This window comes from Ischnura elegans, chromosome 3 (assembly GCF_921293095.1).
Source record: "Ischnura elegans chromosome 3, ioIscEleg1.1, whole genome shotgun sequence".
In the NCBI taxonomy this organism is placed as follows: Eukaryota; Metazoa; Arthropoda; class Insecta; order Odonata; family Coenagrionidae; genus Ischnura; species Ischnura elegans.
Window position 1 is genome coordinate 53268085 of NC_060248.1, and position 14030 is coordinate 53282114.

Here is a 14030-nt window from a genome sequence, read left to right on the forward strand (position 1 = left end):
CCTAAAGCACAACAATACACCGTCAATGCTTTTAGTCCTAGCAATAGAGTATAAGGTTCTATTGTTGTGTTGCGGATTGCACTAATGTGGGTATTTTCCTGGTACTTTCCGTCGCTTTTATCTCGAAAACCATTGAGTTGTGGCGGCTGAAACAAAATCTACACCTCATGGGTATGCATTCCCCATCACCTAGCGAAATCTGAACGAGGCCTGGTGGTGACACTTGAGGGACTCCTCTCGCGAGAGACGAATAAACGTCACCGTCTTCTATTTTGCCGCTTTATGTATCGCGAGCCGTTTCCCCATAATGTGCACTTGGGGTAAAGCCTTCGCCGGCTAATCTTGGGATTACGGTTTTGAGTTCCACTTGGGTGGGAATTTCACCATCCAAAGTGTAGATGTATGATAAGTTCTGTCAGATATTGTCAGGTCCCTGGAAAACCTGGTAACAGGATTAGCCTTTTGCAATTCCAAAAAATATATTAACAGCCTATTCCTTCATTTTTAGTGCCGATTTAGGCTGCCTATTTCTTCATTAGTCTTTTTTAGTACATCAGTACGTTCATTTTCTTAAATATCTTCAGATACATTCCTCTGCCCAACCTCTCCCTCTTCGCTCCCTCCATCTCTGCCGTGAAGACATGATTTGGGAGATAGTCGCTGAGTGACTGCGATTGGTGCAGATTTCCTTCAGGGCGCGACCCCCCAAACTGAAGACGGGAGAGTAGGGAGACGTCAGCGGTGTCTGGTCTGGGGGTTGGGGAGTAAAGCAGCGGAAGAGGTCGACGACGTCATCGCAGAATAATTACTCCCCCGAGGGTTGTGTGATGCACCCTGACCATCAGATCTTCCCCTTCACAGAATGCCATGAGGATCAGTGCTCCCTTCAATTATTCAAAGGTATCCTGAGACATAAAAAAATACTTTGCAGATCATCCTTGAAAACCCTTTCGAGTAGGTAAGGTCAGCCGTGGAATATGAAGTATGCTGTCACTTTCACTAATATCGACGTTTCTCATATATGAAGAAGTCTTTCTTGAGTATGGGGATATAGGGATTAATATTCTTATTTTTTGCCAGAGCAACTGCCTTTATTCTAGAGAAATCAGACGGTATTTTTAGTCTTCTTAGAGATCAATCTCTGCCATTCCAATTCTGATATAGTTTTTATACTTTTATTACCTTGTTCTCGTCTAGTTATAAATAGGTTAAATGTATTGTTGCTCTCTAAGTATCCACCATAGTGGCTAATCCATGTTGGTATTTTAGATAATATTCTTTACCCTTGTTTCTTCCTGGTTTCAAATATTTATTTTTGTGCTCTACATATCTCAGTTGTATCTATTGAACAGATATTAGATAAAATTCATCAAAACAATTCTTCGAATCATATCAAAACCAAAATCCTTTTCATTCCGTTGTTCAGATTCAAATAACGATCCTCAGCTAAAATTAAATTTTTTCTTTGGGCTCGGTTGACATTTAGCTTTATTTATGTGATTAATTCATTCTAAAAATCTGAAAAATTCATTTTCAGAATGAATTGAATCATTTTATGAATTGACAATGTGGTTTTTACTAACAAATTATTTTCATTATCAGCATTAACTAGTTGATTCGGTCGTTTTTTCCTATACTTCTCCATTCAACTGAAGCGGTAATCAGATATCTGTGGATTTCGAGAAAATCTCGTAAATTCCCAAACAGGTAGTCGAATGGAATTTAAGCTTCAAAAGGAATAAAATAACCAAAAATGAGGTAATAATGTTGATAAGTTTTCTCTTTATCAAAGAAAAATTAAAGTATTTTTATATCAAAAAGGGGCAGCCAGTGATGATTATTTTGGCAAGGTGAACAGCAGTAATGGATATCGGAGGTAAATTTAGAATATGATGAAAAAATGATTGAATGAACTAAAAGTAATTAATCAACTCTATCCATCATATTAAATGAAATCAAATATTGGATGAATGATATTGTTGAGAGACAATCAAGGGAAAAAGAAAACTTACCCACATGAGGGAGTGAAACACGTGCCTAAGAGGGAGCGAAATTCGTTGAATAAATTTCTTAACGCATAATAGTATTTTAGAGGGAAGAGTTGGTGATGGATATGTGATAGAGTGGCATATAAGTGCAGCGCACTATGATTTTCACTGAATATTGGTAAAAATATTCGAAACATAAACGTTATCTTTCATATGATATTTTTACGAAAATTTCAACGATCTAGACTTCTATCAAAAGAAAGACCGCTTTGTAAAAGATGCTAAGAATATTTTTCGCGACTGTGATAGTATTTAGTTAATATTTTTCAGAATTTGCTATCATGATTGTTACTATTTTTGTGGCTGTGCCCAATTAATTTATTTATTTAGTAGTTACATTCTTGGATTGTTCACCCAATAATTATGTATATACATAAAACATGATAAATAAATGTCACCAATGCGCAGCCCCTACCTGTAAAATTTGAAACTTCTAAGATGGCTACGAATCCAAGGCCTTACATTTGAATAAACTATTTTCTTATACAATGTTTTCGAAAATTTTTACAGAATTATATTCGAGATAAAAACAATAGAAATGAAGGAAGGTTCATAAAAATGAAGGTGCGAATATTGCGAACCCATCGTAAATAATTGATAAACTCCTAGCTTCATTTCTTTTGAGGCATTACGAATGCGCGATACGGTTGTGACGCCTGAGGAGGGTCAACTTCTGATGCCGCATTCCAGAAGCCCTCGTGGAACTCTCTCTCAGACTTCAACCCGAAAGGTCCAGGATCACTTTTGGGAGAGCACATCTTCGGGAATGTCGGGCATTTCTCCCTGTCTTGCATCTTTCTGTCGACGACATTGCGTACGACGAGAAATCTTGCTTCAAAATTTAGTAGTAGTAGTATATAGCATCTGTGACACCACGCATTAGCGTCTTTTTATGTTGCTAACGGCAGCGATCCATTGGAGTACAATAAATGAGTGCTACCAATGCACTATTACAATCCATTTTCGGGTGTACGTCTGCGAGCTTAATATTTAAACTCGACGTTTCGTTCCTCCTTCTTGGAACGTCGCGTCGTCTCACGAGGCACGCAGACGTACACCCAAAAATGGATTGTGATAGTGCATCTAATCGCTGCGGAAACCTTAAAACCAAAAAGAGTGTTACCAATGATTAGTGATACGTTAAATGCTTTCATTTACATACTTATATATCTTAAATCTGGGTAATTGTGACTTCTGTTTACTGTTTATAAATAAAGCGGATGTTGAATTATACATACCTAATTCAGAACATTACGAAGTTCCTTTCCATAAATGTCCGAACAACAAAGCGACACTTGCACGGTAACGTTTTAGGGCTAGGACGTCATGTTGAGCAAAGTTTCTTCGTGAATTTAATTGTTTTTGGAAAAATGGATATATTTGGAAAAGTTTTAAGGAAATATAGACTATAAGTATCAAACCACCAACACAGGAAAAGGAATTAATTTCCAAAGGGTTATTAATTAATTATTTAATTGGCACCAAAAATAGAAAAATTCGGTGGTTAAGTCATAAGTCTTTTCCGTTATAGCGAAGAGTTTGAAAAACTGATTTCACCATCGTTATTAAATTAGAGCGTGGTTATCATTTTAACCCTTTCTAACCCAGGGCTGATTCTGGGAGAAATCAAATTTGAAGATTTTTCAATTTGAATACTTTAACATTTTACACTCAATTATGATTATCATTTTCATATTTCTTTATTAAAATTTACACTACAAAATAATGGGTAGTTTAGTTATCTCCTAAATAGAGCAGAAAGTTTAAACATTTTTGATGTTGCATAGAAGCAACAGTGGGTTATAAAGGGTTAACTAATTATATGTTTCCATTTATTTCAGTCTCCTATTTGTATATTCTTGTACATTCCACATATTTCATACATCTCACACCAAGGAGCTTATATCAAAAATACCCAGGGGGAAATGTAATTGGTTCTTCGTAATTTTGCAAGCTTGGCGCCATTGGACGATATTAATGACATTATGAGGCATCATTTTTTATTATTTACCAGTTCGGGTAACAAAATAGCAAATTTACAAATTCCCACCTTAGAGAAATATTCGAGTTCGAAAATGCAAAAACAATCCAGAAATTCGACGTTTTTTTTTTTTAAATTTGGAACCTTTTGCGTGATCTATTTTTCGATTTGAATTTTTTTCATTGAATTCACCGATCCCAAAATTTCAGCACCATAGCGAAATCGGAACGAAATTTTGTTTTTTTTTGTCACACCATCCCACTATGAATCCTCCGTTCTCCACATGTCCGTCTTCACTGCCATTCCAAAATTCGTGCGCCCTCTATCCCGCTCCGTCCGGTGGTGGTGTGGGCGTAAATATCTGACTACGACGCTCCGGCGGCGCCACGAGTTATGAGTTCGTGTGTGTTCCGAGAGAGGGCGAGGCTCGGTGGCGAACAAGTCGGGGGAAGAGAGAGAGAAATGCGGGAGGGGGTGGGTGAGTGGTGCGTTTTGTGCTCGGGGTTGGGGGCGGAATGGAATTCCAGTCGGACGGTGGAAGGAGGGAGAGAAGATGGTCGTGCTCCGCCGCGCTCTACCCCATCCCACTCCCCAAACCTCCAGCACGGGAACCCCCACCCCCTCCATACCACTCACCACTGTGGCTGACTATTTTTTTATTCACCTTGCCCTCTCCTTTTGGCCCTCGCCGCTGGCCGTGGGGGGGCCCTGTATTCGGGAATGAGATAAGAGATGGAGGAGGAGGAGGGGGGTGGTCGCATAGCGATGGACCCTATGGCGGCCACATCTTCCACGTGAAATGTCTCCGAGGTGGTTGTCGGCGCTGCCCCCACGGGGGTGGCGCCGGACTCATGAGGAGGCGAGATTGGAGAGGCACAGTCGTGGTAAGGTAAGGGGGCGCGAAGTTGGAATGCACTGCGAGGATACTTGCGAGGCTTTATCTTACATTGTATCGTTGCGATGAGAAGGCCGCACAGGGGAAAAGTTTAAGCAAGTATCAGTGAAAATCATTGTACGAAGTAGGTAACAGTAAAGGACCATTTATATATTTTTCAGTCCATGATTACTTCTCACATCAAGGAGGATACATCGAAAACATGCAGCTGACAATTCAAGTAAGGACATATAAGGTGGCCATAGTAATGTGGCCATAGCGATGCCGTAAAAATAATTGAAACTCTAAAATATGACGATTCCTCTGTAACCGTATCAGGACATCATTATCCGAAATATACTTGTTTGGAATTTGAGGGGTACACAAATAGAGAGCCAGAAAAGAATAAGGAGAAGGGAACCTGCATTGCATGTGAACGACAGAAAAATAGTAACACCACTATAAGATGTGACAATTTTACCTGTAAAGCTCATTCCAATATTTAATGTGGTACATGCCTTCAGGCACAGCATGAAAATGAAATTCAATTTTAAAAAAATATGTATACATTTTTAAAATATATTTACCTTTCTGCTGATTTCCTATTTTCTAATTTTAAAACAAGTAAACAATGATGTGCATTCAATTTCTTATTTAAGAGCAATATTGATAACGTTTATTATCATCATCATCATCTAAATCATAAACCCTAATATTGGCTTGACTTAGCTCTCCACTTAATTCTCTCATCGGCTAATCTTTGAACACCGACAGAATTCTTCTGCTTTACATTCTTCATCACCTGCTCTATGTATTTATTCTTGATCTATCTCTTCCTTTTTCCCTTACACCTCTCCTCTTACGGTGGTTTACATTAGACCCGTATCCCGTGATGAGGTTTCGCCCTCTACCGGGGCAATTAAATCGGCCACATCTAAGACATGATGGTATAATAATGAAAATTGTATTTGAGGGGCAGGTGGAAGAAGATAACGGCAGAAGTAGACCATACTATTGTGATCAGTAAGCTTAATTCCGGCAGGTTACAATGTAATATGTTTGCAATAAAAAACAATGAGGATGAGATAAGTCTGCCGCGGTCATATGGGCATAATTTGCGCACACATGAAAGAAATTTACGTACGGATAATATCTTGGCATTTGTTTTCTCAAAAGGAGAGATGAGTGAATGGTGGTCAGCTTAAGTACTTGTAATATATTTCTTTTTTTCCCTTAAGTCCTGGTTTTGATGAGAAAATTCCTCGTAGAAAAATGCTATTATAGCCAGCGAGTTAATTTAAGACTAATTCCAAGTCATTTTGTTAGCTTTTAATTATCCATGTTAATGGAAGGGTGTATTTATTATTTGCTGATCTCCGCGCTATTTTTTTTTGCCAATCTGTGTGCTCAATGTCTGATGCATTGATTTTTTTGGATGGCCTCTACAAAAGAACTCGCTTTGAAGTCTTGTGTTTCTAAATTTGATGATGGGATGAATTCATCCATATCCATTAAATGCTAACAGATATATTAAGGGCGAATTTCATCTACTTCTCATGAAAGCAATTTTTACCTGTATAACGTTAAGCAAATATGGGAAATTGCATATATATGGTGGAGAATTATTTATATCGTCCAATCCTTTCTCTCACTTTGATGAAACAACTCCTACCCGAAAGGTTTTATTCCCTTATGCAAATTTTTACGGTATAATTTTATACTTCATCCAAGAGAACTCATAGGCTAACTAATCTACCACGCTGGAGTTTGTGCAATGCCGGTTTCTTGGTCTACATAAGGGCAGTAAATGTCTGCACTTCATGTGTATTATGTGAAGGCCATTTTCAATTCCATTGATACATACGTATTTCCAGAATTGCTCATTGGGTTGATACAGAATCTTGTGGCTTCCATGAAAAAATTATCATTATCAAAATGCTATCAATTTTGATATTTATTAATCCATACTCGTCTCTGCCTCTTAGTTAATCTAAGTCCTTAAAGATACGAATTGGAGCGAAAGGCATAGCGACTTAGAATGAAACAACCACTTGAAGACGTTGAATCATTATAAATCTTGTTAATGTACTTATCAGACTCTTTAAAGCTTTTGAAGAAGTGGGCATTATTATCTTATTTCCATTGGTATATCTATCATTGAATCTCTTCAACTGTTGAGTCCCGTTGTCTAGTCATATATTTTCGGGTTGGGGAAAGGATTCTACATTACTCTTAAAATTGCATATTTGTTCAAATTTGGAAGGAGATGTTAGCAAAGGATGAATGAATTTTTAAAAATAGGTACATCCTTATGAGATTGATGGGCGTGGCCTCCAATCATCTGTCCGGGTACCTTGCAGTTATATTTACGCTATTGACGCTATTACGCTATTTTGCACACAAAATTTGCTTAATGTCCTCGTAAGCCTTGTCCCTCTTCCCTCTCTTCGATTAAGGTACTTTCAGATCACATAAAAATAAAGAATTCAAATTCATCATCCTACTGTCTACATCCATAGGGACTTCCTTGGAATGAAAGGTTTAATACTTAATGTTCATGCGATTTACTATATTTTTAGACTTCTTCAATATTTTTGTGTTTAAGACACCTAGATGCATCGGTAAAATTAAAAAATATTATTCAATATGAAAAAATTACGAAAAGCCAGTGATGGCTTTTTGCAGCAAATTTTCACGTCAAAAGTTTAACAGGATAACGCCATTAGGTTGGTTATTTCTCTCCGCTTAGTGACCCAATGTAATCAGATGTAGATTAGAATGATATTCTAGTGAAGATTACAAAAAGATATGGTGGAATCCTTTTTATAGGCATGAACGTGTTCCAGAAACAGAGTATTTGTATATTTATTACCAGATAGTAAATTTAGATCAAGGTTTTTCCTCCATGGACATAATCAATAAAGAAAAACCATCCCCAGGTGCGCAATTAATACTCATATTGTATTAATTGTACCCAGACTAAATCTTTCTGCCTTCATATTTGTCCTTTTAGGATGTGCAATATGGCATTTGTATTCATAAATGCGATCTAACATTGAGTTTTAATATTTTTGGAAGGATAATGAGTTGTTTTGAGGCTAAAACGTATCAAGTTTTAACTCTTTTGGATTTTTTCTCATCGTCAATGATACTCGCTATATATTTAAGACAGTTAAATTTATTGTCGATTGCTTGTGAAAAATAGCTTAAGTAAATTAAAAGTTAAATTACAAATTTTCATCCTAGTAGCTCCCGTGATATCTAGAAATTAACCAGAAATAAGAATGAATGCATGCTCAGGAGAAGGAAAGAAAATATGCTTGATCGTTTTCACGTGCAATGCCTTGGGGTGCAGTTAGCGGATATGGCAACAGGATAATGAGGCCTCAAATGTGATTTGTGAATAATTACAAAATTTTGCACACATAAGTTGCTTTAAAGGTATTCCCGCATTGTCTCTGCTGCTTTTTATCTCAATGATAATGCTCACATGAGCAATGCCTACGGTCGAGAAGAACGTATATGACTCCGCCAAGCGACTTGTCTCGGATCGGGTTGATGCGGCACAGAAGGTATTTATTTTCACGGAATTGCCTTCGTTAATATATCAGCTTTTTGCTCCTTTTCTTGCACATACGCTCACCGCTTACCCTTCGTCACTCACCATTTTCCCCCCTCCATTTCCACGCTCTTACGGAGTGAATTATTTGGGAAAAATATAAATACTTACCTCGATATTTCTCTTCGTTTTTTTTTACTACTACTCCGCTCTTTGCCGTAACATATTCTCTCCGGCCCTTGTACCCCTAAAAATATTTCTTCCATCCTCCTTTCTGTTCAGTGCTCAATCTTTCACAATGTCACTTTTTTTCTTCCTTCTTCCCCACCAGTATTTCCTCTCGCTGGTTCAGTTGCCGTAAATCCGGTAGTCACGATTGTTGCCAATAGCTCTTTTTTTGCGTGTGCGCGCCATGCTTTCGCTCCAAGCGAGCGAAATGAAACTGCAAACGACTTCCACGGTACGGCTCGCTTTCACAGCAGAATAGACACCAAGCAGAGGCTGGAGGAATGGGGGAAGTATCACGAAGAAGTCGTGTAATGAAGGGAACGTTCGGTTCTTTTTTTTGGCGAGACAGAATGACAGACATTTGAGATCTGTATTCTTTTTTTTAAGGTTCTCTCCTAGTTGCACCTGAAGTATTTTCGCATCGGAATAAGCGGCTAAAGAGATGCAAGGGTTAAGGGTTTAAAATAAATAAAGGACATTCTTTCGCGTTTATTAATGAATCCATTTTAGAAGGGACATAAAACATTATTCAAGAGCGATTATTATTACTCAACTGCGAAGCATGAATTTGGAGACATGAGTTTCATTAGAGAAATATTTGTCTCTGCCATGCCATTGGGGTATTCATCAGAAGTATTGTATGCTTTTGATAGAGCTTCAAATAATTGATTATGATTTTTTTAAATGTTCTTTGCAATTCTTATAAAGCAATTTTTTCCTACAATTATATCAAAATATTTTTATGCCTTTTTTCATTTTAAATGACGAAGTTTTGAGTACGATGCAATTAGGGCTCTTTCTCAGTCTCTCAATTTTAAATCAGTTCAGAAGCTTTTGAGAGATAGAGACAATAGTGGAGTAATCTATCAGTCTTCAGTAAGGTAGGTAGTTATCTAACGTAATAAATATACTAAAACATAATTCATCTATTCTATAGAAAATATTTTAATTTTTATCCTCAATTAGCTTCCGAAAAATAACGAAAATAAATTTACAGATTACTGATAAACTGAGTTAACGATGAAGATTGCTCTGCGTATCATGCAGTCATTTGAATATTAATTGTATTTTAGAGGGAGTCGAATAGACCCATCATCTCCATTGTATTACTAGTTCATATTCGTACGAGAAAGTCAGTTTAATGGAGCCCATGTTTGTAACCTGATTGTCAATTTCTTACTTGATTACCAATTTTTCTAAGAGTACCTTTACCAACCGGTACAGCTTGTGAGCTAATTTTCGAGGAAAAATTTACATTTTAATAACGATGATGGCTTTTGCATTTTAATCTTCAGATCGGAAATATCAATGGATGAAAACATGTTAATTTCTCTTTTCTAAAATTTTAGAATAACTATCTGAAATCCTTTGAGAATGAAGTGGTAGTATTTTTTATGATTTGCGTTTACTAGCGTAAATTTGAGTAAATGCTATAAAGGACTCATTAAAATGGTTACATGTCGAATAACAAACTGTTTTCTCTACAATTAAAGGCTAGTTTATCTCCATGTTTTTTTCGTTCGTGTGAAATGGTTTTCTTACAGGAGGAAGATGTAAAAAACATTGTAATAACGAAACAATTAAAGAGTAAATACGTAGGTTATACTTTACTTTAATGTTATACACCCATCAGTCGCAAAGGAAATAATATCAAGTGCTTTATATTAGAATTTTAAAAAGTCATTTGTGGCAACGATCCTCACCTCCTGATCGTTGCTGCAGAATATTAAAACGAATGACTTTATTATCTTCTTTGGTCACGAGATCGGTTGAAATCGAGATAACCAGTGCCAACAGTTGTTCGAGTGATCTGACATTTGGTATCTCGATCATTCATGTTATTGGCCATGATCAATGTCAAAAAAAATATTAATAGTTAAATATCTAGTGATCAGAAGCACGTTGTAATCAATCTCTCTTAATTACCGAGTAAAAACTTATCAAAAATTAGGAAAATATTGTAGCTCTTTAAAGTATCACTTTCTATTAGTTACTCTTCAATGGCTCGTCATTATTGCTCAATATTTTTATTGATAGAACTACAGAGAAAGTGAAGGCCTTTGAAATATTAACGCACGTAACCACATTCTGAGTTAATAGACGGATATTCCCGCGTGAAGAGTTGATTGAAAGAAGAGCATTTTAGGTTTGCGAAAGCAATTTTGATTGAGAGCAATCCCAAGTTGAGTACCTACATGATAAAGTCGACTTCTCTGATAGTAGCTTAAAAACGATAGCTCCCTATTATTTGCAACATAAAAATATCGAAAGAGGGCCAAAACGCTTAATGGTGGCAAAAGTGGAAAGTGGAATAAATGCCGGTGAGAAAAAAGAAATATTCTGTTTGGTTTATTAGAAAAGATACCCAAATATTGGCTTACGTTTCTCCCTCATTTGTCACGTTAGACTTGCAAGCTATTGCCACATTCCTCGCCTGCGTTGTTAAATGTCCATACAGGGCTTAAAGGCTTATTGTTATCGGTGGCAGACGTGGAAAAAGGGAAAAGGCAAGTCATAAAAAGAAATATGGAGTCATCTAAGTCCTAAGAGAATAAATTGGTATTATTTTTTATGATTGGTCACCTAGTTTGGACGGAAGGAAATATTTCATTTTCTGACTGGTTTTTCTTCCGTTTTTCCACTTCTGCTTACAACAACAATAAGGACTTGGCCCTCTTTGAACACAAAGTTGCCGCTTGTGGCACATCGAGAATGATCAATTCTCTTTCCGCTCAAAGTTGAATTACTTAAAATTAGTTTATTGGTCAAAACTAGATCAACTATATCCTCAATCGATTCTTATCCTTATAACAGCTCTTAGCAGTCACTTTCCCATCGAATCGAGGGCAATAGTTGTTCATATCCCAGTGTAGAAGCAGTCCAATTTGACATGTAATCCCTGATAAGTACACAATTCTGGCGCACGGCTCATTGTCAGACCGCAAGGAGACCGTTCACGGGCCACGCCGCGAATCGCTTCCGTAGAGTCGCGCCGACTGCTTCGCTAGGTGTTCACCGCGGTGGTCACGGTTTGAATCACGCGGGAAGTGGAGTGGGGGGGAGACGGAAGGAGAGTATGAGGGGAGGGGAGGGAGGGAGCGATATAGATAGAGAGAGAAAGAGAGAGAGAGTTTTGAGGGCGGGAGGTGCCGGTAAAAGCGCGTCACGCCCTCTAATTGGCGGGTTCCCCGAGCCGGCGCGCTATTGGCCGCCACGAGGCGTCGAAGGCTGCATGGGGGGCGTGGCCAAAAAACGTTTTCATTTTCATCTTTTTTTTTGTTTTCTCCTTTTACATCTGTGCTTTCGGAGTAAATTTTTTTCGACCCATCTTTTCCCCCTCCCCTCTCTCCGGTTTTAATACCTCATCCCCCTCCCACATATGCTTTTCCCGCGTCTCCCTCACTTCCCGCCAAACTCAGGGGTCCAGTCTCCCGCTTATTCTTCCCCTACAGTACTCTCCATCCATCATCATCCCTCCCACAATACATCTCTCGGTTGATCCCTCCCCTTAATAGATGCCTTCCTCCCCCTCCCCTCGATAGGTTGCTGGTCTGTGAGGGGGGAGGGGGGGGGACGGCGGATTTTTTTTGCACAATGACGAAGTCTTTTGTCTCATCGTGCGGAGGTGGTGGCGCTGGTGTTGCCAGTGGACCTGTGCCGTAGAATTGCCTGTAGGCTCGCATTCGATGGAGGGATCTTGGTGACGTTGTTCACTAGTGAAATGGCCGTCATAGCGCTTTAGCTGGTAGGCGAAAGTCCACTTACTGAAGAGATAAAAGTAGCGTTTAGTAAAGACGATGCGAGTGCAAGATTTGACAGTAGGTAATTGAAGACGTCCAAAATCTCAATTGATAATGTTGATGCAGTAAATATTTCAGTTTATAGCAGAAGAGCAATTTTTATTGCCAGTTTTCATTGAATATCCAGTCGTGGAGGGTTTAAAATTCCGTGCTGCTCAGGAAAGATTTAATTAAATATACATTGGTCAACACTGCCGTCCAGGCTACAGCAATAATCCAATAATTAATGTAGGTAGTGTGTTGTATTTCTGTACTTTCCTATTGATATAATAATTTAGTCTTCTCGTCAGGATATCCGCCGGCATCATTGTATCAGAAAATGTAGTGTAATCCAGGAAATTGATTTTTGAAAATGTGATATCATTTAATGACTTTCATATCATTACTTTCAAGATCAATTTCTGTGGTGGAAAAAATACGCCCGTAGAAGTTATCTATATGCTGTAAAACTCACTTCCAACCACTAACTCACTGACTCATAAATTCGAATTTTTGGGATGAGTGAGACGAGACACAAAAAAGTAATACGATCGACTCCCTCTAAATTCGTTTGAAACCCTAGAAAAATTTGCCGAATCACAAAATTGTTCATCTATCACATTCAAATTAATGAGATTCTCGTGGCGCAATAATCTCAATACGGATAAACAAATGTGGGAAATTATGTATGAAGGCAGTCGTGGCCGAGTGGTTAAGGCGTCTGACTAGAAATCAGATTCCCTCTGGGAGCGTAGGTTCGAATCCTACCGACTGCGGTCTTTTTATGACATTTTAAAACGATTTATTAGATTAAGATGTAAACCTGATTTATTATATAACATTTTTATGCGACTTTTTAGCACTCTACACTATTTCGTTGACTTGTTTGTTTGCCTTTATTTCCTCATAGCGTTTGATTGGGCACATATATATTATTCATGATTTATTCATTGGATTAATTAATGATTAAAGAATACCATACTTATTATAAATGACCTTTGACTCCATTTATTTAAAGAAAATACTTCATAATTTTAGTTTTTTATTTCGTTTTATAAATTGGCTACCATTTGGGTTGCAGTTCACCATTGGTAAATTTCTGGAGGTGGGTAAACAGTAACATTTACTTCGCCTTTCTGTAGCCAATGATTCTTTCTTTATTTTCAGAAAAAAAAAACTCAGTGATTTTCTAACTGAATAATAGAAGAATAGCAATATCCAAAGAATAGCAGTATCAAAGGGATAGGGTAATTTCTTAAAAAATGGGCGAATATTTCCCATTTATTTATCGCCATACTAACAAACCCGCTTCCCACACCTGACTGGCTGACCTAATGGCGAGCGAAAGCGAGTACTACATAAGTGTCATCTTTTGATGTGGATTGTATCGACGTTCAAGAATGATACTTGGTCGATCATTAGAAGCAGCCTCTCCATTTGCCATTATATATTCGTTATTTCTAGAATGCATTTGGGGAGGACACACAAAATTTAACGCAATGATCAGGATTGAGATTTTCGAACGTTTACCCAATTATATATGTTCCAAGTCATATTATTT

General features: G+C 37.7%; 1 non-coding gene across 1 annotated transcript; it reads left to right on the top strand.

The window, feature by feature from the left end:
- The first annotated feature begins 13163 nt into the window (after window positions 1-13163).
- Trnas-aga lies at window positions 13164-13245 on the top strand. The gene has a single exon. It is a non-coding gene; the product is annotated as a tRNA-Ser (tRNA).
- The last annotated feature ends 785 nt before the right edge of the window (window positions 13246-14030 follow it).